This window comes from Dreissena polymorpha, chromosome 1 (assembly GCF_020536995.1).
Source record: "Dreissena polymorpha isolate Duluth1 chromosome 1, UMN_Dpol_1.0, whole genome shotgun sequence".
Lineage (NCBI taxonomy): Eukaryota > Metazoa > Mollusca > Bivalvia > Myida > Dreissenidae > Dreissena > Dreissena polymorpha.
The window spans coordinates 1,068,141-1,094,994 of record NC_068355.1 but is presented as its reverse complement, the minus strand read 5'-3'; the positions used below and the strand labels follow the sequence as shown (position 1 = coordinate 1,094,994).

The window sequence follows — 26,854 nt, the reverse complement described above, 5'->3', positions numbered from 1 at the left end:
TTGCTAAATAACTTAAGTACCCTTGCATAATGAACACCAAACTTTGTGTATAGACAGCTGGTACTTACATGAAAATCCCTTGTTATTGATTTTAAACCTTTCAATGCTGCATTTCAAGATTTGGAATTAATGTGTCTATGGACTGGATTTAAGCACTTGCATCCAATTAGCTCAGCCTTCCAAAATAGCCAAAATGATTTGAGACAGTTTGTAACAAAGATTCAACTACACGAATGTGTGTGTTATCTTTGAAACACATTGTTGATAAGACGGGCAAAAAATATCCAGCATTGAAAGTGTTATTTCAACAGGCAGTTGATTTGCTAGAAATAAAATTGTAAAATTATTACTTAATCGTGTTTTTTATTTACACCCCATATTTTGTAACAATGTCTCGATACCTTTTTGTACAAAAATCTGCTCAAAGTGACAGTCAAAAATCATTTTGAGATGACCCCCGAGAGCACACATCTAAAAATAGATATGCGATTCGGAATAGTTTCTCTGCTATCGCAAACGGACACGTCGGGTGCAGGTTTACACGCGTGGTTTTACCTACTTACACGTGCTCGATTTAATTCAAGTAAGTCTTAAATTATCGATAAAAAAAAGTGTCTCTCATTATACGAAAACAGAGAAATGTGTCTATCGCACGTGAGAAATTTGCAGCGAAAAAGCGTAAGGTGTGACGGAATAGATACACTGACTGTACTTTCAACCCGTATTTCTCCCGAGTCCGATTATGATAATCTGCGAGGGGTACCGAATGCTAATAGTAGGCTCTTCAACCTTCGAAGAAATCGCGGGAAATCATTAGAGGTGCTGTTACTGTTTTTGTGTCAAACATCTCCCCACTTTAAAGATCAAGGTCACACTTAGAGGTTTAATGTTAAATTTTGCCATTACACAGCTTGTCTGGAATATCTTCATCATTAGTCATTCAGTTTTAAAATAATTGACCACAAATGTTCATCACATGAAGAAGGTGTGTCAACCCTTGGCCAAGGTCCAGGTCACAAAGAAGGCCAAATGTCAAACATATGAGCATCGCTCTGTGAAAAAGGGCTTCAATGCATGTGCGTAAAGTGTCGTCCCAGATCAGGGACAAAACTTTCTGCAAAAGCTTGTTTTTTTGCTTAGAAGAGACTTAATTTAAACAAAAAATATCAAGAAGGCAGAAAGTGTCATCCCTGATTAGCCTGTGCGTTGTGCACAGGCTAATCAGGGACGACCCTTTCCACACATTCAATAAACCCCATTTTCATAGAGCAAGGCTCATATGTAAGGTGCAGCTTGTAAATAATTACTTTCCTTAATGACAATTAGTCAATTTATAATTGAACATTGGTAAAGCTTTGTCTCAAGCCAATATAACTAAATAAATTCATCTAATGTATAATGTATGTTTTATTCATAGGAGATCATAGGAATAATAGCAGCAATTGTGTGTCTGATGCAGCCATGGTATTGATTATCTCGGGCCATCGGAAGCTCATGCAGACCGCACATGTATTTTAATGTGGCAGACAGTCTGTAGCATTGATGCAACTAAGGAATGTTTGTATTACTGGACAATAAGAATCTATCAGTACTTAAACATTAGGCTTAAAATTACATTTAATAAGGTAAGATTTCTTTTTTTTATGTTATCTATTTAATAATAGGTGTTTTGTCTTCTGCAGTGTGAAAGTATGAAAAATTGAATTTTTATAGCAAGGAGGTGAATTCTGTTTTTTATGATGGTTGTCCACTGATTACAGAATTTTTATCTGGGTATGATGTATCCGTATGTGATATGTCTTTGAGGGAGACTTAAAGAACACTCCCACGTTGGAGATCGAACCCATGACCTACCGGTCGCTAAGCGGACACCATACCCATTACACCACAGCCACATATGGAGTGTGTATTGCATTAGTATTAAGTGATTTAACTTTATATTATAAAATTTGTTTTCGTAAAAAAGAGTAATAGTTTTATCAAATAAATGTCTTTACGTTTATTGCATTCAATAGCTGTGTGTGTTAACATTTTTTTTTGCTTTCAATTATGCATGTAATTATGTGCGTCCGTCTAGAATACTTATGAGAAACCCCTAAACTAAAAGACAAGGAGAGTCATGATTATTACAGAATGTGTTGTATGTGTGGGTTATATTTGATGGTTTCAGAGTAGTATCATAATGATACACAAATCAAGGCTGCTGCAGTTTTTCCTGTATTCTAGCCCAGGAGGTATTATTTATAAGTTATTGTAGTTGCTAGGAAAGAAATCTCTCAGATGCATTCATCTTTTGTCTGTGATTTGAACTTTTGTTGTAGTTGCACACTTATTTAGCTTTTGTGATTTAAATAGCTAAACTTATATAATTAAGGTTTAATATTTTTGAATAAGCTTTGGTACAGTGGTAGGTAGAATTAACATAATTATCGGCCTCTTCAGTATTTGATAACAGCCTGTACGTCAAATATATAGCTTCAAAGCGGCGCAGAAGGGGACATATATTTGTGTTTCTGACAAACACAAATCTTGTCATATTATTATTTTCAAAATATTGTAATCATTTTTTGGCATGAAAACATTACCGGTAATCTCCGGTGAAGCCTCTCTCTATCAAATTACCTGTATTTAACACTCACCTAGTACATGTATACCTTAGTGTCATCCTTTTATTGGGTCATAATTTTCAGGTGACAGCTCTATTTTTAACAAAACCAAACTTTATGATCTGCAACTGATATTATCCAAACTTGATTGAAATCTTGTAGGATTAGATGCTTCAGTATCCCTTAATTTATTAAATTCTTTCCTGTGAATGTAAGAGGAACAACTTGAAAACTCAAACCGGTTGTCTGTTCATCACAAAGGAAGATTTGTAACCTAAGTGTTGATGGAATTTGCTTAAATAAGCTAGTAAAGTGTAAGGAATTATTCATCCAAGTCTACTGGCAGAACAAATTTCTCTGTCATTCCATTGGCATTGAGAAAAAATCAAAACCTTGGCTGGACAGCAACGTGTAAAACATATTTATTGAATGTAATTCTTTTTGCCATCATTTAAACACAAGAACACACAATTTTAAACAAAGCTAAATTATGAAATTGTGCAGACGATCATGTAAAATAAAACATCTTGAAATGACTCATCCTGCACTACATGAACCAGGGGGAACTACTTGCATTTTTAGCTCACCTGATTTCTCAGGTGAGCTTTTGTGAGCGGTCTTTGTCCGTCGTACGTCCGTCCGTCCGTCCGTCCGTTAACATTTGTTTGTAAACACTCAAGAGGCCACATTTATTGTCCGATACGTGAGTTAAGTTCGAAAATGGATCCGGTCCGTTGAAAAACTTGGTTGCCAGGGGGAGGTGGCAGTTTTCCTTATATTTATATAGTAAAATGGCTTTTAAACGATCATGAATTAAGGTCATGTAACATGCGAGACAACTCTTCTAAATATTGCATTTAAGTTTACAGTAGTTACTCCCCTTTGATTATTAATTATTTCATAATAATACCGTGTAGTTGTGTCATTTATGTGTTAATTGTTATTCGAGGTTGGATGTTTTTATGCCCCCTTTCGAAGGGGGCATATAGCGATCGGACTGTCCGCCTGTCTGTCCGTCTGTCTGTCTTTCCGTCACACTTTGCGTTTAGGTTTTGAAAAATGCTCATATCTTCTATGCCCCTTGAGATAACCTTCATATTTGGTATGCATGTGTATATGGACAAGGCCTTTCCATACGCACAAAATTGTGTACCTTGTGACCTTGGCCTTGAAGTCAGGGTCCGCGTTCAGGTTTCAAAATTTGCGTTTAGGTTTTGAAAAATTATCATAGCTTCTATGTCCCTTGAGATATAACCTTCATATTTAGTATGCATGTGTATAAAGACAAGGCCTTTCCATACGCACAAAATTATTTACCCCTGTGACCTTGACCTTGAACTTAGGGTCCACGTTTAGGTTTCGAAATCTGCGTTTAGGTTTCGAAAAAAGCTATAACTTCTATCAAAGCATTTATAGGGGGCATATGTCATCCTATGGTGACAGCTCTTGTTTTTAGCTCACCTGTTTGCTCAATTGAGTTTTTGTGACTGGTCTTTGTCCGTCGTCCGTCCGTCCACATTTGTTTGTAAGCACTCTAGAGGCCACATTTATTTCCGATCTTCATGAAACTTGGGCAGAAGATTTGTCCCAATGATATCTCGATCGAGTTCGAAACTGGGTCATGCTGGGTCAAAAACTAGGTCAAAAAAAAAGAAAAAATTTGTAAACACTGTAGAAGTCACATTCAATTCCCAATCTTCATGTAACTTTGTCTAAATGTCTGTCTTAATGATATGTTGGTTGAGCTCAAAAGTGGTCCGTTGAAAAACATGGCCGCCAGTGGGCGGGGCAGTTTTCCTTAAATGGCTAAAGAGAAACCTTGTAAACACTCTAGAAGTCACAATTTTGGCCCATCATCATGAAAGTTAATCAAAACATTGGTTTTATTGGTATGTCGGACGAGTTCGAAAATGGTCCAGATCGGTAAAAAAAACATGGCCGCCAGTGGGCGGGGCATTTTTCTCTATATGTATATTGTGAAAACATGTGAACACTCTGGAAGTCACATTTTTTGCCCAATTTTCATGAAATTTGGTCAGAACATTTGTTTCCTTGATACGAGAGTTGAATTGGAAAATGGTTCCGGTCAGTTGAATAACATGGCTGCCGGGGGGGCAGTTTTCTTATATTTATATTGTAAAAAAAAGCTTGTGAACACTCTAGAAGTCACATTTTTTGCCCAATCATCATGAAACTTGGTGAAAAGATTGGTTTTATATATATCTCAGATGAGTTTGCAAATGGTCCCGATGGGTCAATAAACATGGCTGCCAGAGGGGTGGGGCAGTTTTCTTTATGTAACTATATAGAGGGAAACCTTGTGATCAAACACTATAGAAGTCACATATTTTGCCTAATCATCGTGAAACTTAGTGAATACATTGGTTTTATTGATTTCTTGGACAAGTTGTAAAAATGGCTCAGATCGGTGAAACACACTTTTTAGCTCACCTGATTGCTCAGGTGAGGTTTTAGGATTGGTCTTTGTCCGCTGTCCGTTCGTCCACATTGGTTTGTTAACACTCTAGCTTTCACATTTTTCAAGCATTCTTTATCAAAGTTGCTAAAAAATCTCAGTCAAGTTTGATGATGAGCAAAATCACATAATTAATGCCATAATTATTTTTTTTTATTCAATATAAGACGTTCATTGCATACATGCATATGATCACACAAAAAAAGTTATATCATGTAGCAGCAATAATGTTCAAACATGTTATACAAGATATGCTAATATGTAGTTTTAAAAAATCAAAAAAAATCTACAGAATAGTTATGAATATGAACGAGTTGCATAAAGTTGGTAGAAAGCATTCTGGACTTGTTATAAAAGTTAAATGTGTTGCCATTTTTGTTCAAATATATGAAGTTTATCATTGTTAAGGGCAATTTGTTTTTCAATTTGGATCTTAAGTTTTAAATAGTTTATAAAACAGTTGAAAGTAGGTATTTTTTTTTTGTATTTGATGCTGAATATAAAATATTTCATTAATATGATAATGTGGTTCACAGTGTTATTAATTTCTGGTATTTTAAAAGTATTTACACCAAAACTGATATTTAAGAGAGACAGTTTTATTTGTAATTGTTGTTTCTCTAGAAATGTTGTTAACTGGTTCCATAGAATTTGAATATGTTTGCACTCCCAGAAAAGGTGTTCTATTGTTTCAATGTGTTTGCTTAAAAAGATGTTTATTTGTAGCTATGATTCTATGGACATATTTATATTTGAAAATTTCTCAGTGTGCTATCTATAGTTGTTTTATATGGCACGATAAATATTTGTTTCCAATTAAATTCTTGTTCTTGAAGAAGGCTTTGCCATTTATTTTGAATCTTGGAGTTTTCTGCTGGCTGTTTAATTTGTAGTTTGTAAAATATTTTGTTTGTTTTGTTTTGTTTTGCAAGTATGTTTTCCATGAATGATGTTTGAGTACATGGTGTGTTATTTGTATTAATTATAGATTTAATATGTATGGGTATGCTTTTAATTAATGTGTAATACATTAGGAAATTGCTTGAAGGTATTCCGTATATATAACATATTTCTCAAAAGAATAGAAGTCCTTTATTCTGTAATTGTACAATTGGTCGACAAATTTAATGTTTTTTTCAAACCAGTGTTTATAGAAAAAAGTCTTATTGTTTGAAGTTATGTCTTTATTGTTCCATAATTAGTTTTACTGGTGATTTGCGTTTCTAGATTATGAGTAACATTATTCCATGCCGATAAAACACTAGATAGAAATATGTTTTCGTTTGCAATTTCATGCAAAATGGTATTGTTGATGTTACATTCAAAAAGTTAGGAGTCACCATATTTTTTGGTAGAATAATTTCCATTTACTCGTCTTGGTATTATCTAGGTATCTTTTAACCCAGCTGCATTTGATTGCATTCAAGAATAAGTTGATGTTTGTTAATTGGATACCTCCATTTTCTACAGATTGAGTTAACTGAGTTCGTTTTATTACCGTCCCATATGAAATTAAATATTGCTGATTTTATATCGTTAATAATATCATTTGGTGGATTTGGGAGAACTGTTAGTGTATAAATTAATTAAGGGAGTGCAAATGTTTTTAACACGGTGTTTTTTCCGATACGTGTAAGTTTACGGTGTTGCCATGATTTTAAACAATTTAAAAAATTTTGTAGTTTAGGCAATATGTTTTTAAGAATTGTTTCATTTTCATTGTTTGTAAAAATTATTCCTAACGTTGTTGCTTCATCTGATGTCCAAATGAATTTCATTACTTTTTTAAGATGCATATTACTTTGTTTAAATTTACCTACTCTTAGCACAGTACATTTACTTTTGTTTAATTTAAGACCCGATGCCATTCCAAAAAGGGTTAGCGATTCTATAAGATGATTGAATGAGTCACTTCTGTCGTTTAAAAAATAAGTTCATCGTCAGCAAATAGGGACTGTTTAATTTCTTTGTCGGGTTCTAGCGATATTCCATTTATATGTTCATTTGATTGTATATAGTGTGATAGACATTCGATGCATATAATAAATAGCGAGGATGAAAGTGGACATCCTTGTCTTACCCCTCGTTCAATGTTAAAACTGTTTGAGAAAAAGCCATTGTTAATTATGATACTGTTAATATCGGTTTAAAATAGTTAAACCCATTTAATAAGACTTTCACCGAAATTCATATTTTCTAAACAAGAGAACATAAACGAATGGTCTAGTGAATCGAAAGCCTTTTCGAAGTCTGCAAAGAAAATGAGACCAGAATTGTTTGGTTGGTTGAAATAATTTATGCATTCTTGTATTAGACGTACGTTTTCACCAATGTAACGTCCTTTAATGAAACCAGATTGAGATCTTGAAATTATTGATGGTAATATTTTTTTAATTCTGTTTGATATACTTTTAGTTGCAATTTTATAATCATTGTTAAGTAAACTAATCGGGCGCCAGTTTGATAAGGATTCTTAGTTTTTTTCAGGTTTGGAATGAGTGATATTATACCTTGTTTTTGTAGCGTAGTTAAGTTTTTGTTGTTAAATGAAAAGTTAATTGAATTAATTAAATGTATTTTAATATCATTTCAGGTCATTTTATAAAATTCGATAGTGATGCCATCAGACCCTGGACTTTTGTTATTTTGCATTTCTTTTAGAGCTAATCCACATTCATATTCATTAAGTAATCTGTCGCACAGTATTATTTCCTCTTCATTTAAAGCATGATGTGTTTTTTTAAAAAGGGTGTTATTTTCAACATGTTTTCGTTTATAGAGGGTTTCGAAAAATAAACGTTGTTCTTCTAGTATTTGGGTTTTGTTTGTTATATCTTCGCCATTCACTACTAATTTGTGTATAGTTTTTTGTTCACTTCTGCGTTTTTCGATGTTTGCGAAGTTTTTTGTATTTTTTTCATTATGTTCAACATGCTGTGCACGTGCTCGTAGTAGTATTCCATTGAGACGTGTATGATAAATGTCTTCTAATACTTGTTTTTTTTTTATGTTATTTCATTTTCAATGTCTTTGGTGTCGTTTGTGTTTGTCTCATGCAATTGTTTTTCAAGTGTTTCAATGATTTTAATGGTTTTAGTTTCAAGTTTGTGTGCTTTCTTTTGTTTAAATGATGTGTATCTAATTGTTGTGTAACGTATATTTCCTTTAATTACTTCCCATAAGGTGTTTGGGTTCGCATCTTTATTATTTTGAACTGTATTGAATATTTCTTGTTTTATTTGTGTTTGATATTCTGTATCTAATAAGATGGTGTTATAAAGTATCCTGGGCCTCTTTCAGGTTGTATTTGGTGCAGTTTAAGTGGTCAGCATAAATCCTGGTTTTATGCTACATGTGTCAACAATGTTGCAATGTGACTCAGATATTATAAAATAGTCTAATCTACAGAATATTGTTGGTTTTTTGTTTGAATGCCAGGTGTTTTTGCTTTCGTTTGGATTTATTGTACGCCAGATGTCTATTATATTGTAGTTTTCAATTATGTTATTCAAAATGTTTCTATTTTTAGAATGAGTGTCAAGGTTTCCCTTCTTTTTATCTAATAATGGGTTAAGAACAGTATTGAAATCACCACCGACTATGATGTTTTTATCTTGGTTATTAATTATAAAGGATTGTAATGTTTCGTAAAATGTGGAATCATCTTTGTTAGTGCCGTAAACGTTGATTAATGTTTATTGTGTTTCATGTATTTTGATGTCTATGCTTGCTTGTCTTCCAATTATTATTTGTTTAAGTTGTCGACTGTGATACCTATATTATTTTTTGTCAGAAAGGCATTGCCTTGTTTATAAGTATGCTGTCCACTAAGATAGATGTCTCAGTCCCATTCATCTTTTAAGGTTTGTAATAAAGTATGTGTCAAATGACTTTCTTGTAATAGACATATACTATAAATTTTTTCGTCTAACCATTTAAAGATTTTTATGCGTTTATCTTTATTGTTTAGCCCTTTTACATTCAAAGTACATAATTTAATTATTTAAAAAGATTAAAGGTGGAGGGTGATGTAAATAATAATTTGTGTGTGCTTGTACAGTTAGTTTCTACTTTAAAACATGTCCAGTTGGTTTCTATTACAAAATATAGGTCAATAAAAGTTTTCCATGATTTGGTATTTGATGCAAAAGTGATTCGTATGTACAAATATAGTAAACATTTCATCATGACGTATACAATGGAATAAATGCAAAGAAAAAAAGCAGGAACAAAAGGACAAAAAAAACAAAAACAACAAACAATTGAAACAAAGAGATGCAAAAAATGGATAGAAACATACAGTAATGGTATGGGTTTTTATAAAGTATTGATATATCTGTCCAATGTACTGTTTAAATATCTAAGACGAGAACGAAATATGTAGAAATGTTTACATATGATGTTATGGATACATTATCCAATATATAAAACAACAATTTTAAAAAAGCAGGTTCATTATCCTGTTATCATATTTACGTACGTATAATATATATATTAGACAAATCAATTTAAGTAATGTATTTATATTAGATCCTAGACTATTATGTATATAACGATATAACAGTCCAGTTCATATACATACATACACATATATATATATAAACATACATATACATTCATACACATACATACACATATACATATATTTATTTTTTTTATTTATTGTTACCCATATGTATGAGGGTAGTATATAAACTTTACTAAGTAATTATATAAATATATTATCTAAGTATCTATTGTTGCCCATATGTATGAGGGTAGTATATACAATTTACTAAGTAATTATATATATATATATATATATATTATCTAAGTATCTATTGTTGCCCATATGTATGAGGGTAGTATATACAATTTATTAAGTAATTATATATATATATTATCTAAGTATCTATTGTTGCTCATATGTATGAGGGTAGTGTATACAGTTTTTCGGAACAACAACACATGAAGATACATTATTTCTTGATCAATTTTATGTATTTTAACTAGATATAAGTGCCGGAAACAACACAAGCAAAAAACATTATTTCGTTATCAATGTTTGGTAACTTTAACTTAGGATATTGAATATTTTAGTACGAAAATAATGGTGGTAAAAAGCTTCAGACTCTACTTGATTTCTCTTCACAGTGGGAAGAGGTATCGTAGAGAGAAATAGTGGGAAGAGATATCGTAGAGAGAAATAGTGGGAAGAGGTATCGTAGAGAGAAATAGTGGGACGAGATATTGTAGAGAGAAACAGTGGAAAGAGATATCGTAGAGAGAAATAGTGGGAAGAGATATTGTAGAGAGAAATAGTGGGAAGAGATATCGTAGAGAGAAATAGTGGGAAGAGATATTGTAGAGAGAAATAGTGGGAAGAGATATTGTAGAGAGAAATAGTGGGAAGAGATATCGTAGAGAGAAATAGTGGGAAGAGATATCGTAGAGAGAAATAGTGGGAAGAGATATCGTAGAGAGAAATAGTGGGAAGAGATATCGTAGAGAGAAATAGTGGGAAGAGATATCGTAGAGAGAAATAGTGGGAAGAGATATTGTAGAGAGAAATAGTGGGAAGAGATATCGTAGAGAGAAATTCTAACAAGATGTCAGTACCTGTATCAAATGCCTCCTTCGAAAAACGAAAAAAGGAGATATTGTTCAAGGTATATATTATTATATATATAAACGTATACACCCTCACATACATGTACATACACATATACGCACATATATACACACAAATGTACATGCAATTCTTGTGAATTTCTGTTTTCCTGTTTGTAAATATTCTCTACAAAAAAACTAAGCCATGTATCTACATCTTCACTTGATTTTAATATGCCTATGCGATTATAGAGTAAGGGATAGTTGTAAAGAGTTAGGCTCTACATGATTGTCCTTCACAGTAGGAAAAAACAAAGTCAAATGCCTTCTTAAAAAACAAAGTAAGGATATCTTTAAAGTTTATGTATACATTGTAATGTGTGTAATTTTCAGTGTTTATGTATATAGATTTTCACTACGTAACTAGAGTATAAGGTGCATAGGTATACCAAATTTAAGGTTTTCTGATCTGATAGTTATTTGTTACAAAAATGTGCCGATCATGTCATTGTATATATTATGTAAAAATTAATTGTTTTCCTTATAATTAGTTCATCAGCGTAATTTATATTTATTTAAAGAATACCATTGTTTATATTATGTATACATTAATTGTTGTCCTTATATTACAATATGTTTATCAGCGTAATTTATATTTTGTTTCATAAATACAAATATTTGTTATTGAGTATATTATTATATATTTGTTATTGAGTATATTATTTAAGGTACAATTGCCAATATATTACCGTACAAACATGTCAGGTTGAATGGTGACTCTTTAGAAAAAACATTTGAGAGATCTAGGTACTTTACGCGTCTGAGATGATACATTGTAGTTAATACACATTTATCAAATTAATGCCATAATTATTGCCCTTAGATTGTCAAAACTTTCATTATATTATGCAAAATCCTTGTAAGCAAAGTTTGATGTTTGGTAAGGGGGGTCAACTAAAAATATAGGTCACCATTTCAAATCTTACAAAAACAAAAACACTCCCTACGCCAGAGTTTTGGTTCAATAATGATGAAACTTGACCAGGATGTTTGTCTGGTCAATATCTAGGTCAAGTTTGACATTAGGTAAAGATTGAATGAACCGACTCCTCTCAGGTGAGCGAACTAGGGCCATCTTGGCCCTCTTGTTTCCTCTTCACATGCCTCTCTTGGCATCATGATTTGGGTTGGCAGGGCAAAATTATTTAAAAAAAACATGAAATTCAGGTCGGTTTGTATCAGGATTTAAAGAAGTTTTGAAAAAAATTAAACTGCATTTTATGATGCGTTTTCTTAAGCAAAAGAATGTCAGAAATAAAGACGGTTATTCTATTTGAAGCAAGAGTATTGTGTTTATATTGTAGGGCAATAATGTCATTCTTTTTATCATTATTTTCTGGTTAAAATGGTAAAAGGAGAGGAAAATCTACTACACATGTTTATCCTTTAATAAAACATTTCTTACTTTAATGTGAAGGCATAAAGGAAATGCTGCTTCAGAAATTTGTCATTTATTTGTCCCAAATATTTTTACCGTTTTCAGAATACCATACATCGACTTACTCGCATTTGTTGTGCACATTCACGTTATTTGGAATGAAAAGAATGCTTAAAATGAACTTTTCGACAATATAACCCCAAATATATAATTTTATCTACAAATAATTTTCCCAGATCCATGAGTTATTTTTGTAACTGTGAATCGGATTCAAGTTTGACCCCCAATCATGGTATAAGTGTTTTTTTCATAGCCTTACAGACATTTGAATTTTGGATATCTGAATTTCCGAGGAAAAGTTTCTTGTAAAACATCGAACACCAACATTGTGTTATTGTCCCACAGAGCAACAATCAATGAGTCAGTGTTGGTGTTGTAGTAGAGTGACATTGGGCCACTCACTCCATCTTGCTCTGTGGCAAGGGTAGCCAGTTTGCTCTTCCCCTCTCCATCCACCTGAATGATAGTTTTGGATGATCCATCACAGACTAACACTTGCCCCAAAGGTGTCACGTATACTGTGAAAGCATCAGTAATTTGGGGGTCAGTGAAGGTCGAGAGAAGAGCTCCATCCACATTGAGAGTAAGGAGATTGTTTTGATCCAAATTTGTAATGTACAGCCTTCCACAATTGGGTCCAACAACACACTTGTGAACTGTAAGAAAAAAATTGTAAGAATAATTGTATGTTACACAATAGCATACATTTATTTTAGTCAATTGACTTGTAAAAATGAATATTTTAAAGGTTATATGTTTTATAATTTGAATTGTATACAGTAGACATGCTTGTTACCTGTTCTAAGACCGGATGGGTCCTGGTACATTCTTTTTACCAGTTTGCCAATCATAGAGTATTGGTACAAGGCAGTGCCTGACGTGATAAATAGACTGTCTTGATTGTAGGCGATACTGGTGCAGGTATGTTCTAACCAAAACATTTTTCCCTTGTCCAGCTCATTATCAATCACATTTATGAATTGGACAGTGCACAGTTGACGGTTTGTGTCCTTGTTTGAAGCGATGGCCAACATAGAAGAAGATATTTGACAAATTGACTTGGGATAAGATTATGCGCAACATTGGCTGACAATCTTGTAGTGTTGATCCAATAGTGTCAGTGTTTTGGTACCCTTGTGAGCAACAACGATCTGGTCATTGGGAAGCCCACAAATGTCTATGATATTAGTCAAATTATCTCTGTCTACGGTGGGAAGTTTACCCAAAGAGTACTTGGTCTTCTTAATGATGGTCATGACCTTATCTGGGTTCCCATACAGAATTGTTCCTAGGATGAGTTGTTTTGAGAGATACTGCAGAATGTCGGCGTTTGCCTGGAATATGAGTACATTTGGAAACTTTTGATGACAGGCTGTCTTCCCAAGATTTTCTTCAGACCACTTCATTTTGTCATGGCATTTTCTGCTGGCAATGAATATCAGTTCTCTCTTATTTTTATTCACAAGCTCATGCAAAAATTCACTCAGTTGTTTCAGTTCTCCCTTATGCCGAGCAAAGTATTCAGCATTGGTCTTAAAGTGACATGTCAGTGAAGATCTATGAGCAGCCAGTTGTGTACCAGTTGCACTTTCCATCTGGTCCAAAGCGGCATTTATTGTTTGCCTGAAATCTCTGATACCTTGTTGTATTTCATAAAATGAGTTTTCAACTGACTATGCTCTTTCATTGGTTGTTTTGCATTTCATTGAGCTTGTCTAAAGTTGTGTTCATGCCTTCTAAAAGCTGTTGAAGATTGTCTGTACCATCAGGTATTGATTCTGCAATCATTTTGATCCCACTGCACTGCCTGAAATATAAGTATAATATACCTATAAGTTATGCTGTTGGAAAATCAAGCTTAACAAAAAATGGTGCGGCAGGGGCCGACGCGTATCCCCACGCCGCATGTTTGACCCAGGGGCGCCCCAGGGTTGGTAATGGGACCATGCATAGTTGAGATTGACCGTATTGTCATAAGAGATGTTCAGTATCAATTAGAAGTGAATCGGTGTAGAATTGAAGATGTTATAGTAAAAGGCAATTTTGAGTGGGTGTGGCCTATGTGGGCGGGGCGCCCATGGGTTGGTAATGGGGCCATGCATAGTTGTGATTGACCGTATTGACATAAGAGAAGTCCAGTATCAATAAGAAGTGAATTGAAGAAATTATAGTAAAAGGCAATTTTGGGTGGGTGTGGCCTATGTGGGCGGGGCACCCCAGGGTTGGTTATGGGGCCATGCATAGTTGAGATTGCACGTATTGTCATAAGAGAAGTTCAGTATCATTTAGAAGTGAATCGGTGTAGAAATGAAGAAATTATAGTAAAAGGCAATTTTGGATGGGCGTGGTCTATGTGGGCGGGGCGCCCCAGGGTTGGTAATGGGGCCATGCATAGTTGAGATTGACCATATTGTCACAAGAGATGTTCAGTATCAATTTGAAGTAAATCGGTGTATACATGAAGAAGTTAATGTAAAATAACCTAAAAAAATGTGTGAAAATCTCTGACCCGGCCCCACCCCAACCCCCGGTTTACTTTTGACCCAGGGGTCAGATCAAAATTCCAAATAGTGCAGGGTCGCACATATGCTCATAGCTACAATATGTGTAAGTTTCAAGGTTCTTGTGCTTATAGTGCAGAATGAGATAGTGGCCAGGACGGACGGACAGACGGCGGAGATAACCACAATATCCCCACGCTTTTTAAAAAGCGTGGGGATAATGAAGTCCGCACAGGTAAATCAGGGAGGACACTTCTATATTGGATTTTCATGAAGAAGAGATTTTTTTAACAACTACTGGTAATACAATAAAAGTGGAAAGAACATAGCTAAACATTTTACACACATGCATTAAGTCCAGTTTTCCTGGAACAAGGCTGAATTTTATTTACTTATTCATGTCAATTGTTAATGTCTTTCATTATTATATTCAACCATTATTGCAAGAAATTTATAGTTTGTACTATGGCAGTGCTCATTTCATACCATTGACTGAAAGCTTCCGTGTGAATATTTTTGATGTTGTTAATTAAGCAACCATAAGGATCAGATATTGTCAGATTTTAAGGCTGTTTTGCAATAGATGTAAGATTGAAAACTATTGGTGATTGGCTCCTTGGATTAAAGGTCAGGGTTAATCAGCCATACGAGTTAAGAACGTTAATGGTCAAGGTCAATCAATGAAATGAGGAAAGAAATTAAAAGTCAATTACAGAACCTTTAGATTGGTTGTTTGTGGTGATTTTTAGCTCGGCTGTTTTTGGAGAAAACCCGAGGTATTGTCATAGCAAGCTCGTGGGGTCCGCAATCCGTGTCAAGGTTTGTAAAGGTTTTTAACATTGGCTCTAAAATCAAAGTCCTTCCACCTACAAATTTGAAACTTCATATGTAGATGCACCTTGATGAGTTCTACATGCCACACCCATTTTTGTGTCACTAGGTCAAAGGTCAAGGTCACTGTGACCTCTAAAAAAAAAAAACAATTCTGACAAGCTTTCGCAGCCAAGCGTGGCACCCGTGATGCGGTGCTCTTGTTAGAATATTTGGGACACACACAAATCTGAGCCTTGTTTATGAAATTATTTATGAAACTTGGGTCTAAGCTGTTCAGTGTAGTATTGTAGGTTCCTTGGAAATTACAAGTACATCTGTATAATATTAAATCAGTGGGTAATCAGGCCCATAATGAAAACAACATGTCAGGCTGGGCCTTGTTGTCCTTACAATTTTTGTAACAGATCTTCTTGACTTAACAGGGTCATAAACATGTTCACTTATGACTTTTAATAATATTTAATCAAGTTATTCTCTATAATGTGGGAATAAATCATCGAAGAACATGATAAGTTTGGTACCAGTGTGTGTTTCATACCTATGAATGTCCACATAACAACTACTACAGCACAGTTCCCTGTGGTCCTCACAGAACATCATTACTTTTTGACCAGCATGTGCTTCACATTTTTCTACCAAGTCTTTGGTGGCCTTGGAAACTGGCCATTTTTTCATGTCTCCCCTCCCATATGGGCTGTGTGTCTTGTACAGTTGTGTATGAGGTTTGCAACAATCGCCACAAAAAAAATTGACACACTGTTCACAGTAAAATATAGCTTCAGTTTCCTTCCATTCTTCACTGCATGGTGAACAACTAAAATCCAGAAAAGAGTCTGATCCTTTGTGAAATGAAGATACAGCAGCCATTTTGTTTTATTGGTAGTTTAAACTTCTAAACTTGTCTCTGCTCTCAGATTGTTGAATGAATTCCATTTTCAACGGCATACAAGCACATACAAACATACAAGTTATTTAGTATTTACACTTTGTTTTCAAATCTTTTACAATTGTTTTCTGTCATTTTTACAAATGTTGTGCCAGTCCTGAAGTCTTGACTCTCAATTCAACACAGATGTAACTTTCTGTCATGTCAGCTACCCCTGAAATGTAAACTTTAGAAGGGTAGTTTCATATTACAATATGTCACCGGTGATGTAACATTAACTTTGTGGATTCATATATCAAAATGCATATTTAAACAAAACCTTGCATTCTCAATATTGTCCACTTCTGTTCTAAAAACTTTTGGCAAAATTAAAGTGGCACATACTCTTTTCGCTTGACCATTCAACAGATTTACTAAGCTAAACTTGAAGTTACCCAAATTTTGGCATCGGCGGCCATGTAATGCTCTGGTTGAACTCTTTCAGTGCTGGAACCGGATTTTGAAGGCCTTTGCAAACAGTTTGGATTCAGATGAGACGCCACAGAATGTGGCATCTCATCAGGATCCAAACTGTTTGCTATTCTGATAGTATTCTTTGAAAAAAATCGAAGAAAATGCTTATTTTAGAAATTCAGCAGACAACATTTTAGCAGATGACAAATTTCCCAGCATGCAAGGGTTAAGTAAATGTGAACCTCTCTACAACACTGTCTCTACTACACGTATTTTATTAACACATGTGTTTGGGTTCATTGTGTGAGATCACTTAAGAAGTTCCATTACTCTTAACTGCGATTTAGGTTAAAAAAAAAAAACCCTGCCAAAATGAGTGCTTTTTTAGGTACTTGTACACAGTTTGTCAAAATGATTATTTTTCCACAAACTTTTTGTCACAAATTCAAAAAATACATGAACAATATACATCTGTGAACAAAATAACACAAATGACAGAGAATCATTCTGAAAATAAATTTTCGTCTACGAAAAATCATCGTTAGAAATTCATAAAATTATAAAGTGTTACAATCACTAAACGATTGAAAAATTTGGAGGTTTCTGTTTTTATTATAATATGCTGTGGGACATTACATGGATTGCTTATATAAAAATAAAAATTAAAAGAATCTACAGTAGCACAGATGACCGAGTGGTTAGGTGCAAACCTTTTACTCCAAGACAGTGAGACAATCTCAGATGTGGTTAAAAATTATTCTCTTTTTTGCTCTTTTTTTTCTTGTTTCATATTGAAGCTTTTATATTTTGGTGGTTATAGTTAACTATTTAAAGCATTTAAAGACAAACTTTAAAACGTACCAAAATCTGTGAACAAGTCCCTTTAACAGTAGCAGGTTTGCATGGAGACCCTGTATTTTGCTTGTGGGGCTTGTTGGGTTACCTGATAAAATGTTTCTTTCAAATTAATTCAGTATGGATAGTGATATTTTTATGATTTTTTGTGTGTAGGTGGACTACATGTGGATCTTACATTGGATAGCATTTGAGGCCAGTCAGCTGAAGAACAATGATATTAAAATAAGAAAAAAAAATGTTTAATGACATATGTTAAAATTGAGGTATTTTGCTGTAATTTTGTGTTAAGTTAGTGTGCATCTGAAAATGTACAAAACACCAGCAAGGTGAAAGATTATAGTCTTGCTTGATGTCTTTGGACAGATCTTGTTTTTAGATCACTCACTTTATTGCAGATCACATAATGTACAAAATTATTATTCTAAATTTTCTGTGATAACTTTGCAGTTTGCAGAAGATAAAATTATAGATAATCAAAGTGACAACTTTCTGAAACTGCAAGGTATTAAACATTTTGTCCAGAACATAACTTTGTCCAGCGTGGATGAAGTTTAACATAAATTGGCAATAGTAATAGGCATACTGATACAAAAGCACGCACTTTTGTTTAAAGTTCCAGGTCACATCTCAAGGTCAAAGGTTAAATCCAGCAAGGAATGAGGAGTGTTTCCAATAACTCTGCAACAGAGAATGATGGGCAATGTGAGCCAGAACAAGGTCCCCATGTCAGAGGTCAATATCATATTCAAATGTCAACAGATTGTCAGAAGCATCATTGTTGACAGCATGGGTTGAATACGTAATTGTGTTTTGTTCTGAGAACACTGGGCTTAACCCATTTATGTCTAGTGTCTAGAAAAAAGGCCTTGGCAAACAGCGTAGACCCAGATGATATGCCGCATGATCTCATCTGGGTCTGCGCTGTTTGCTTAGAGGAATTTCTGTAAGAAATATTCTAAATATAGAAATAATGTACCAGACATCCCTAATTTTGGAAATAAATGTATCCAACTTAGAACGATGGGAGAGTCCACCAGGCATAAATGGGTTAATGCATGTGCATAAAGTGTATTCTCTGAATAGCTTGTGCAGTGTGCGCAGGCTAATCATGGACTACACAATGCCCTTTTATAGTATTTTTAGTTTAAAGGAAGTATTTTTTAGCGAAAATCCAGTTAAGGCAAAAAGTGTCGTCCCTGATAAGCCTGTGTTGACTGCAAAGGCTAATGAAAGACACTTGATGCACATGCATTAAGCCCTGTCTTCCCAGAGCAACGGTCAATTACATTTGCAGAAGGTACAGACATATCAAAACAGGAGTTTTATACAAAATAAACTGGCCCCTTAGGTCAACATCAAAATCACATCTCAAGGGCATTTGTAAAATATAAGGAACTGATGCATTAGACTTTGTCCAATAATAACCTCTGAAAAAAGGCTTCATTGACAGATATATCCATGTAACAATGACACTTGTTTAATACTAAGTTATGTCTTTTATTGAATTTTGTTTTGTTTGATGCAGTTTCTGAAATTTATTAACAAAAGGTGTTAATTTTGGAAAACCTGTATGTCTTAAGTATATTTTAAACTATGTATTAAATACAAATAAACAAACTTAATAATATAGTTTTAATCCCACTGGACTATAATTGTGTGGCATGTTTACTAGTAAATTACATGTATATAAAATAAGACCACAAATTTCTCCATCAACCCTTTAACTTAAATGATCCTAAATTGATTTGCACCAGCACTTCATTACAGCAAGTGACTGTTCATCTGTACAGCCCATACCTGTGTAATATTGTTAAGCGGAGTGGTTTAATGTGGGAGTTTTATGGTGGGTTACAAATGGCTGGCTTGAAATGTGACAGATTTACCTGTGGTTTTAACAGTGAAAAACATTTACTGCTGTATTTGTAACTGTCACTGGTAGTCTAGCCTGCTTGGGATTGAAACTCTTTGGGGCTCATTGTTAGCTTGGAGTTAGTAGTAATCAGGGTAAGTGTTTTGCTACTTGTATTTTAGTGTATTATTTACCCTTTGGTTTAAGTTCATGGCTGAACATAATACATTTGAGAGTGTGAAAATTGTAATTATTCATGCAGTTAATATGTCTGCACATTAATATTCATATCAACTGATATTTAATGCACACAATCATATCTTTTCTGCTGCTTTATTTTTTAATGCTTTCAGATTGTTATGCTGAAGAGTACATGTGTATTATGAGTTAACTCACGCAGCTGTGCATAAAATATGAGTTGCTCCATGCAACAAATGGGTTTTATTCCATATGCAGCCAATATATATATATCCTTACCAGCCTGCGCATATGCACAGTCTTGGGACAAGTTACCAGGAGACTGTCCACAAATGAAATCTTGCATGACCCATTCCACCCATTTTCATATAACCAAACTCAAATTTTAATTGTTAAATAGGTTAAGGTAATTGATAAAATGCAATATTTAGACTTTATAAGGACTTTGAAAAATATATGCATATTTTTCTTTGGTTGACTTACAAGTATTTATGTATATTTGTGAACTTTTATCCTATATAGTACATGTATGCATACATTCATCAGTGTCCCGTAATCGTTCATGGTTCATAGACGACACATAGTTACTAACAATGTTCATTACTCTTAAATTACCGGCATGTAGCCTATCATTCGATATCTCGTCATGCGCGAATTGCCAAGATGACGAGTTTTGCATTAACTCCCATTTTCTCGTGCCGCGCATGGGACAAGTCGGTCCCTCTCTATTTATGTTAATTTCTCTGCACAATACAGGATAAAATATTCAACAACACCATGTACCAGTTTCTAGTCCAATTTAATGTCTAACATACTTAATATTTTCAGTTATACAAATACGTTGTGATTGCTACATGATCGTGTCTTTCTAGATCCGTACGTCTCCAGGTCTAAACGCTAACTGTCTTGTTTCCCTCTAACATCTGGCCCGTGAAACTCAGTTATGAATCCCATTGGTCAGTGTTCTATGTGTCTTTATTTCTAATTGGCTGAATTACAATCTGGAGAAGTCACTATTCAAGTATGCACACGTTAATGAGCGTTGTGGTACAAATAATAAATAATGCAAATACAGCCTAAGGCTTGTGTCAACAGCATTGTAACCCCTTTGTTGTTAATGCATACTCGCTACTGATATACTTGTCAATATTTCGTACATAAAGAAAACCCAAATATTTCACCCAATTTCTCATCATTATTTGACACATGGAATGTGGTGTAAACCATATGAATGATTATAATCAATAACATTTGCATTTATTTAAAGCACCATCTCTATTGATTTGGTAACACAATTGTTTTTAAAAAGTGAACATAAATATTTTTTCTGATAATTACATGTTATTGTATATATATTTTCCATCAGATACTGATATTGACATAAAAAGCTTGACACAAAAGGTATTACAATTCATAATGGCAACAAATTATTGATCAATCGCACAACTTTGACATTGTCCCTAAGACGTACATGTATGTTACTATATATTACTAGATATTATCAGATATCTGTATAGAGATTGGAATTCAAATAATTTATTATCTTCTTCTCATTGTCTCCTTCCTCCTGAAAATCTGAACAGTAATCACTCTTGTCATCTTTACAGTATTGATAATTGATTTGTTGAGTTTCTGCGTTAAAGTCTACGACATTATCAGGTTCAGCAGTCTCCTGCTCATCTGAGGTACCTTCAATTAATAGATGATCAATCACTTGAGTCTCGACAAATTTGTTTTGCCAATATTCTCAATATAATAGTATCAGTACCAGGTAATACTTTGGTAAGAAACCTCAGCATATCAGGCAAATCTCACAATACAAAATATAAAGACAATAAAATTAGTTGTGAAATAATCTTTTGGAAAGAAGACAACAATATTTTGAAAACGAAATCACCTGAAAACAATTATACGTCAACGTTATTTTCGCTTCGCATTGCTGTTTACATTGAAGAGATTTGACCTCTAATATATGCGAGCACCTTGCTGCATGGTCCCGGCTCTAGCATTTTGCGAATTGACATGCACATATGAGCGTGGAACTAGTACTTTATAAATATCCGTTTGGAAATTTCCAGACGCTGTCACGGAATATACCGAGTTGCAACAGTTTGTATTTCAGATACATCGGAACACACTCGGCAAATTCCGTCTCTTCGTTCAGAATATTTTACGAATATAGTATTGCGTGATCCGAGTTATTTCGGAAAATAACGTGTATAACCGAACATGTGCGAGCTATTCTTTGGAGGACACAAATAGATCGAAAACATAAAAACGACACTGGTATTAACGTATTTAGTTCTACATGTTTAGATGGCAAATATTGGAATCCCACGGAGCATCAGATGATGATTATTAAAGATATTTATTATATTTTTTGGAGTTGGACATTTTGGTCCGTCGGAATTGCAAAATAGATCGGACCTTGTCATAATCTGTCAGATATGTCCTTCGGTCCGACGAAGTTTGGTATTGTCTGTAATAGTCCTCTGCACAAAGTTTGTTCATGCCATGACCCTGGGGTTAAAAAGGGTCACATGGTTTATATGGACTCATTGGACTTATATTGTAAATAACATAAAATTAATTCTTCTTCCAAACCTCATCTCTAAGCATATCAATTTTGTATGAATCATCAGAAAGAGATCCAGTGCGAAGTCCATTGATAACACAATTTGACTAATAAAAATATTGATTTCAATTGAAACTGTAGAACAGGTCAGGGACCTTATTTAAGCTTTAATAGGAGTCATCAAAGAAATCTAATAAACAAGACGCATACCTCAGTGACAATTTAAATCCAATTCATATAATTAATTACAGCAATTTGTTCCATCCATTTATCTTAATTCATACACGCCATACATCCCGGATTGTCCTGGATTGTCCCGGAAATGAAGAACATGTCCCGCAGTCCCGGAAATCTGTCAAATGTCCCGGCATTTACAAAATTCATATATACATGTACCTTATCTTAAGCTTAACTGCATCTCGAATCTGTGTTCCCATTCATCCGCAGCGTCTCCATGACAACGCCTACCTGAACAGGTGACTAGGCTAAATGTCAAAATCGATAAATTAACATGGGTCCTGTTATCATATTGATTGTCTCATGTTTGCCGTAAAACCGAAAAGGCGGCATTGTTTAATGTTGTTATGCCCCCCTTCAAAGAAGAGGGGGTATATTGTTTTGCACATGTCGGTCGGTCGGTCCGTCCATTGGTTGGTCAGTCCGTCCACCAGATGGTTTCCGGATGATAACTCAAGAACGCTTAGGCCTAGGATCATGAAACTTCATAGGTACATTGATCATGACTCGCAGATGACCCCTATTGATTTTCAGGTCACTAGGTCAAAGGTCAAGGTCACAGTGACTTGAAAAAGTAAAATGGTTTCCGGATGATAACTCAAGAATGCTCAGGCCTAGGATAATGAAACTTCATAGGTACATTGATCATGACTGGCAGATGACCCCTATTGATTTTCAGGTCACTAGGTCAAAGGTCAAGGTCACAGTGACTCGAAATAGTAAAATGGTTTCCGGATGATAACTCAAGAATGCTTAGGCCTAGGATCATGAAACTTCATAGGTACATTGATCATGACTGGCAGATGACCCCTATTGATTTTCAGGTCACTAGGTCAAAGGTCAAGGTCACAGTGACTCGAAATAGTAAAATGGTTTCCGGATGATAACTCAAAAATGCTTAGGCCTAGGATCATGAAACTTCATAGGTACATTGATCATGACTTGCAGATGACCCCTAATAATTTTCACGTCACTAGGTCAAAGGTCAAGGTCACAGTGACTCGAAACAGTAAAACGGTTTCCTGATGATAACTCAAGAATAATAAGGCCTAGGATCATGAAACTTCATAGGTACATTGAACATGACTGGCAGATGACCCCTATTGATTTTCAGGTCACTAGGTCAAAGGTCAAGGTCACAGTGACAAAAAACGTATTCACACAATGGCTGACACTACAACTGACAGCCAATATTGGGGGCATGCATGTTTTACAAACAGCCCTTGTTGTTAATTGGCTTTAATATACTACGTTTTAATTTCCCGCTGCGTAAGGGCAAAGGAGTTGTTCACACATCTGAAGTCCAACAACCTTGAGTAAAAAATTAAAAGCAGGTTATGTTCGCACGTTTAACTGACAAAGAAGTTAAGTTAAAAAATTGTATGTATGTAATTTTATATGAATGTATGTTCCCATTTCATGATTTGTTATAAATGTTATAAATGAAATAAGAAGTATCAACAACTACGCGTTACAGATTCTTTATACAAAAGTAATGATCTCAAATTTCTCTGCGCTACAAAGTTTGTATGCGGCCGTGAATACGCCCACACGTTTCCTGCAGATGATGTTACATTTACACAAAAGCAATTTGGTGCTCTTTTCTAACACGAAAAACACTTGGCTTGTACCTAGTAATGGAAGTAGTAATGTTTAATTTAACGTAAATAAATCTAGTGTATTTCGGATAGGCTTTCTAACTTGGCAATAAACAATGTGAAAACAATGCGTACAAAAAATGCATATATTATGTCTATATATATCGCTATATCTATACATGTCCCAGAAAATCTGTAAAAGTCCCGGAAAATTGAGCTCAATGTCCCGGAATTGGTCTGAAAATTTATGGCGTGTATGCTTAATTGTATTTTTATCTCACTATTTTTTGCACTTGTTTGAAACAAATTTTAGCCATTCTGACATAGAGCATGATTCACAAAAATCAATGACTCAATGACAGGTAAGAACAATACATTTTATCCCTGTTGAAATGTATTATTATGGATGAAAAACAGACAAGCTGAAATAAGTTTTGGATTCATTCGATCTTTATTTATAAAAAAAACATTCGACCTAGTTGTTGAAATCAGTTTTTCACCTTAAATGACCTTTATTAACATCTTATGAAATGCTGGGGACATTTCCTGCCTGTAGACCTAAATGATTACATGTGGTGTTGCGGGGATTGGTCACTACTGTGACAAATGGCACAGTCGAAACCAAAAAGCTAAAACTCGTTAATAATGACTTGAACTTCCAGTTAGCTTTCAACTCATTTTTAACATAGGACAATAAAATCACACATGGACAAATTCATATCATACAGAACACTATCTGGAAGTGTAAATAAATCTACATTTAATTGATTTAAAAAAGGTTATAAGTTCAACATAAAATAAATAAATAAATAAATGAACAAACAAACGAATGAATAGATGGATGGATGGAAGGGCTGCAGACAGACGGACGAACAAAGGGATGGATGGATGGAAGCATGAACGAACCAATAAACCAATGAACAAATACACGAATGCACAAACAAACAATTCAACAAACGGACGGACAAACGGATATACGTATGACTGCATGAATGAATAAATAAGTAAATAAAAACATAAATACATTAGTAAAAAAATAAATGAATGAATAAATGAGAGAGAGAAAGAATGAACGAACGAACAATTAAACAAACTAATGAACCAACAAAACAACCAACCAAACAACCAACAAACAAACGAACCAACAAGCCAATAAAAACAGGCGAACAATCGCTCAAATGCAAAAACGCCCTAACGCATAAACTAACAAACAAATGGACAGACGGATGGAATGATGAATGAATAAATGAATGAATGGATAAATAGATAAATAAATAAATAAGTAAACCACTCTGTGACAAGATTCACTTTAGTATGTACATGTATTATATTTAATCTTAAAATGTTCCAAATTCCTTGAATTAAATAAATATTTATATTCAATATTTCAATTCTTTACTGAGTTCAAAATCTAAAAGGGCGTTTTTCTTGCATTATTTTTTATAAATTATTGAGAAGTTCGAGATACCGTAGCCTAATCCGTTGTTCTTTTTTATCTAAAAATAAACTGTTTATTTATAGATCTAAGAGCCAGGTTATCTAGAGGCTAACCCAACACCAAATGGTATGATGGTAATACCATTGCCTATCCATACAGCGTAACTACGTTAACCTAGGGCCTCTTGAACAGTTAACTCGAGTCATATCGGGTGGTAGAATATGATGTCCGAAAATTTGAATAATTAATAATGGACGAAAACCCGAATGTCGGAAAATTTAGAGTCACAAGCAATAATTATTTTGGCCTAAAAAGGGGGTGTCGAATGACAAAATATATGAAAATTAATTTGTGGTGAATAATAATCAGGCTTTCCACTGGTCCCTACTTTTCCTTCTTTTTCCTACTTTTCCCTACTTTTTTTTCTTAACCCTACTTTTCCCTACTTTTTTCTAAAATAGCCCTATTATCCCTACTTTTTCATTTTGCAAGTTAAATGAATAAAATGTGAAATGAAGGCTTACATGATTCTTCTTTAGATATTTTGCAGAATTTCCATTCATTATGAATCAGATCAGATGTGTTTGGGGGATCTCCTTGTGATGTCCATCCTTGAAAGCACCATGGCTCCTTGGCTAGTCAGTACAGACATACTGGTCTTTAGGTAAGATAATATCTTTTTACACTGTGAAAATACATGTATATTCTATTTAATCATAACATATGTGTTTCTTAAAATAGAGGTGACAGATTTGCAGCTTCATCTAGACTTAACACTGCTAAGTTTCTTTTTTCCCAATGATGCTACTAGCTGAAGGAACCCACAAATGCCATGCTGTTTTTTAAACCTTATGGGTTAAATTCGTAATTGCAGATGCTGCTATCCTTTCTTACAAAATACATGTAAGTTTATATGTAAAGCTTGCTTTTCCTAAATGTCATATTAATCATAAATAATTGTGTATGACCCCACAAAAAAGCGAGGGGGTGATTTGCCATAGTTTGTCTGTCTGTCCATCTGGCTGTCCATAGCCCAAAGTTTGTGTCGCGCAGAACTTTAAAGTATAACTGCTAGAGCCATCTTTCTGTAAATAGTTGTCAGCATATGAACTTGTATACCTGAGTATTTTGATGCAAGTGTATCAGATATCTATGGAGTTATGGCCCCTGATTGAGCAAAGGATAGGAATCTTTGTGACATAGCCAAATTGTGGGGGCATCTGTGTCCTATGGACATACATCATCTTTAAAATTAATA

General features: G+C 34.3%; 1 long non-coding RNA gene across 2 annotated transcripts in view; it reads left to right on the top strand.

Moving 5' to 3' along the window:
• The window catches only part of LOC127868616 (uncharacterized), a 61,145-nt gene extending 37,734 nt beyond the window's left edge, over nt 1–23,411 (top strand). Inside the window, exons 1-2 of one of the 2 annotated variants that reach the window (XR_008044201.1) lie at nt 22,978–23,051; nt 23,197–23,411. This is a non-coding gene — a long non-coding RNA (uncharacterized LOC127868616). Of the gene's footprint in view, nt 1–22,977; nt 23,052–23,196 lie in introns of those variants that run through there. The other variant, XR_008044202.1, reaches the window with a different exon arrangement.
• The last annotated feature ends 3,443 nt before the right edge of the window (nt 23,412–26,854 follow it).